The following is a 4,756-nucleotide window of genomic DNA, read 5'->3' on the forward strand; positions in this document are numbered from 1 at the left end:
TCGAATTTTCGTCTAGAAAAGTAATTCAGGTAAATAATTACAGTTAATAGAGGTTTTTATATCATTTAAAGTAAGCTTTTCGACGTTCTTTACGGCCAAGGCTTAAGTTTTAGTTTGTCTATGTAATATAGAGTTTATAGTGTCTTTCCTTTTAAAGATTATAAGAAAGCTTATTTCCAGCACTGTTTTGGATTGGAAATTTGGAATTACAAAAATACGCAGTCTGCTTCGATTCATGCTACAAATCCTAACCCTAGGGCCTAGGTTACCGTTTTACGCTACATAACTTAATACTGTATTCATCATGACTGTTTGTTGGCGCTTCAACATTCTCATTTGAGGACAGGTATACTCGGTTTCATTATTTGTTAATCTCACTAAAATGCTACTAATTGTGAAGGTGTGTGCTATAATTCCTGAAACTAAACCAATGTAGAGGACCAGATTATTCGTTAAAACAATTTTGATCCTATTGAATCAGTCATACTGTGATGTTAGTCATGTTACGTTATCATTTTATAAACTATTTGTTACCAACAGTGGATTGTTTAATTCATAAGTAACAGTGGTACTGGTTAATCCAGGAGGATAGTGTCGTTATATAATTTAATTAGTGAAATAATTTTCAGGTTTACAACACAGATTCTCTCAACGTAACCACGTTAGAAACGGAGGGTTACGTTGTTTGCTATTTCCACAGTCCACATTGCCGTTTCTTTATTGGTTTAAATTGCTATGAATTGTATAGGTATTTGATTTAATTACTGGTATTCAAGCTAAACTATAGAATAACATCATTCATTAACATATTGTATAGATAATCTTTACCACAAACCTAGCACAGGATAAAAATTGAACGCAATGTGTTGGAAATAATCAAAAACTCCTCTAAACATTAGAATTAAGGTGAATTAATTGTTGAAAGTCATTTTATAAGCTTAATGAGCACTGACGACAAGTTAATTTCAACGTAATTAAGTATAATTAACGTGAAATTTAACCCCAAATATACATTTTTTGGATGAAAACTCCGATAACTCTTAAATGATGTTCTTGATTAAGATTGTATCTACCCAAGCCGTTGGTAAAGCCCCATGTTTTCTCTTTCACACTCAATCTAATTTAAATTATCTCCAAAGTACCTTAATAGGCGCAAAATTCAAAAGTTTAGCGTAAAATGAGAATCGAAAACTCCACTAAAAATTGCAATTAAGGTGATGCATACATTTAAACTCATTTTATAACCTAAATGTACACTGCCAAAACACAATCCTACGTTAATTTTAACTCAATTTAATATAATTAACGTGAAATTAAACCAAAATATACATTTTTGGATAAAAGCTCAAATAACTTTTAAATAAACTGTTTAATTATGATTAAAACTACCCAAGCCATTGGTAAAGCCCAATATTTTCTATTTCACACTTAAGTTAATTTAAATTATCTTTAAAGTACATTAATTGCCGCGAAATTCAAAAGTTTAGGGTACCACAATGATGAATATATGGCAAAAATATTAAACTGCACTAAACATTGCAATTAGGGTAAAAAATTCAAATACATTTTAAGCTTAATCCACTCTCACGAACCACGCTCAAATTAAGATTAAAACCTCACAAGTTTTTCGTACAGCCACAGTAGTTTCCTATTTCACTTTCAAATTAATTTAAATGATCATTAAAATATATCAAAAGCGCATACTACTTGTATTATAAACTAAATCCACACTAGATTAACAAGATAAGCCGTTAAATTAAACTCGATCAAGTGTAATTAATGTGAAATTAACCCAAAATACGAATGTTTTGGGTAAATTCATGGATACCTTATAATTAAACTAACAAATTAAAATTAAAACTACACTTATCTTTCACCCAGCCTCCACTTTCCTGTTTAATTCTTACGATTAATTAAATTGTCATTTAAAAGCATTTTTCCCCATTTTGAAAAGAGAGCCATTGAAAAGGAGCGATATTTAAAAGTTTTGGGGCAAAATAGTGATTGTTCCGCAAGAGTCAAACGGTCACGCCTCTAAAGTTTGCAGCTAGGGAGAATTTCTTGTTCAAACTCGTTTAATAAACAGAAATAAGACTAGTAAAAGAAGATAAGCCGTTAATTTCAACTTAATAACCATATTTAACGTGAAATTAATCGAAAACAATACGTTTTTTGGGTAACTTTAGATAAATCTTAACTGAAATAATAAAATAAGATCAAACTACGCGAGTTGTTCTTTCAGCCTAAATGTTTTCCTATTTAACACTAAAATTAATTACATTATCACTATAATACATTAATGGGCTCCAAATACAAAATTTTAGGGTAAGGAATGTGTCAAAATGAAACTTTTCCATTTAAATTTTAATTAGGCCTGTGCGAGTCCAGTTTTTTAGGGTTCGAGTCGAGTCTCGAGTCCTTAAAAAAGCTCTCATAGAATCTCGAGTCGAGTCTTTTAATTGGTATCGAGTCCTCGAGTCCTTAAGTCAGCTTAAGAACTAGGTTTCAAGTCCAGTGTCGAGTCCTGATAATTTATGGCAAGTATAATAATATAATATAATTTATGGCAAGTATAATTTAGTATGACATCTCCCGTTGGCAGTATTGGTGGTTTTACATATAGGAAGCTGTTGGTCTGATCTCGACAACACTGTCCATATTTCAAATACCGTCGTTTTTAAACTTCTTTAATAAATAAAGTACAACATTATTTGCTTATCGAAATCAATGTTTTTGAATATAAGTTAAATGTAATTAACGATACTTAAGTACTTCTTTAAGCAATTAGAAATAGATCAACCCCAAATGTATGACGGTAAAGCAAAAATAAAATTATTCAAATTTTAATTACAAAAAGACTGAAGTGACAGATATTATAAAAAAACGTCTTGGTTTGGACCAAGGCCGAAAAAACAAACGATATGTGTGAGGTTTATCATTTGACTGAAGTTTCAGATATTGCAATTGTTTTAGTTATTTTTATCCATTTAATCCTTAATCAATATTAAATTCAATCAAATGATTTTACTGTTAATCGATCTAGTCCCTCTAAATTAATTGAAAAAATTACATATCTACGCTTTTTCAAGAACAATTACATTTTCCGAAAACATTTTATCATGAAATTAATTATTTTGAAGGGATTTCGTGTCGTTGCTCACTAACTTGTAAGCACCTTGACGGGCATAGTTTTAATTGTTGCTGGCTTAACAAATTTTCAAGTTTGCACCAAAAAAGTTTAAATCTGTAGTAAGTTTCTGAGAAGACTGATTTTAGAGAAAATATGATAAAGAACTTTTTTTCTCAAACTAATGTCGTCTTCTTGAGACAAAGCAACAATGCTTATCCTGTGTGGTTTCGTTTAGTAGGTGGCTCTCTGTAGCACAGGAAAAATATGATATCGGCAATATCGGTATAAATATAACCAGCAGTAAGATAAGGGACTAGAATTAAAGTGCCCTAGCATTGGTAATAGAGCCTAGCACTAGTGAACAAATTTGACGATTTTATGCCGCTTCCATCACCAAGTGAAGAGTTTGGTTACCTCGTTACTTCTAGTCCCTTATCTTACTTCTGATATAACCGAAGGTAAGGGTAAAGATTACATAAAAAGAAATACTTCTCAGTACCAATGACTTGTTATATTCATTTCATGCGGAAATAATATGGGTATACACATTATTCATTAACAGTTATGCGAAGGTCACACTTTACTCCGACCCCTCTTCCTCTATTTTCCCAATATAAAAATTTTTAAAAGCACCAGTGGTTCAAGTGTATGGGTCATCTGAGCCGTCGCAACACACTCAGCCAATAATACCATATAGTTCGAAACCTTTTCACATTAGTGACTCTCCGGACTTGCCCGCCAACCTTAATAACCTAAAACTATAAAACATTCCTGTACATGAATGATTATGGTTGTGGCTTGTCACTCACTAGCGCCTGAAGGACCGATCACTCAGTGTAATTTGTGTACATTTGTAAGTGAGTAGACCATTTTAGAAATTACATACAGAGAAACTAAAACACAAGGGTGATGCCGCCATTGGGGTCTTCTCTCTCTCGCCTAGAAGCACCGCTATAGGCAGAGCGAATTGACTCCGTCTGGCGGTGACCCTTGGTGCGAGGGATAATACCCCAATGGTGGCCTCGCCCCTGTGTGTTTTCCGAAATGGTCTTTAAGCGTGCTAAAATGATTACGCGTAATACGTAACCGGTGTACAAGTAGCGCCAACAATGTAGAAAGGGGTGGTTAAATTTTTACATTTTCCTTTCGAATTATGTCAAAGTTCGCTTGCTCTTTTTAGAAAGTCAATAGAATATTTCAAATATTCTATGTTGATAGCTCAACACGTACTCCCTTCAAAATAATTAATTTCATGATAAAATGTTTTCGGAAAATGTAATTGTTCTTGAAAAAGCGTAGATATGTAATTTTTTCAATTAATTTAGAGGGACTAGATCGATTAACAGTAAAATCATTTGATTGAATTTAATATTGATTAAGGATTAAATGGATAAAAATAACTAAAACAATTGCAATATCTGAAACTTCAGTCAAATGATAAACCTCACACATATCGTTTGTTTTTTCGGCCTTGGTCCAAACCAAGACGTTTTTTTATAATATATAGAAGAGATCGACACGAAAATGAACAATTGCAATTTCGAAAATACATGGGATATTTAAGGAAGCATTGACGAAAAAATTAGTTAATCACAGGACATTTCACCGAGACGAAAATGACTAATT

General features: G+C 32.2%; 1 long non-coding RNA gene across 2 annotated transcripts; it reads left to right on the top strand.

Moving 5' to 3' along the window:
* The first annotated feature begins 283 nt into the window (after positions 1-283).
* On the top strand, positions 284-2,224 carry LOC149644568 (uncharacterized). Of its 2 annotated transcripts, none has more exons than XR_016372002.1 (3): positions 284-346; positions 630-748; positions 818-2,224. It is a non-coding gene; the product is annotated as an uncharacterized LOC149644568 (long non-coding RNA). The 2 variants fall into 2 exon arrangements; XR_016372003.1 differs by lacking the exon at positions 284-346 and adding an exon at positions 427-568 and having other exon boundaries at positions 615-748.
* The last annotated feature ends 2,532 nt before the right edge of the window (positions 2,225-4,756 follow it).

The sequence above is a fragment of the Phalangium opilio genome, unplaced genomic scaffold, assembly GCF_054372755.1.
Source record: "Phalangium opilio isolate 3A_F unplaced genomic scaffold, DU_Popi_V2 ptg000090l_1, whole genome shotgun sequence".
NCBI classification, from domain to species: domain Eukaryota; kingdom Metazoa; phylum Arthropoda; class Arachnida; order Opiliones; family Phalangiidae; genus Phalangium; species Phalangium opilio.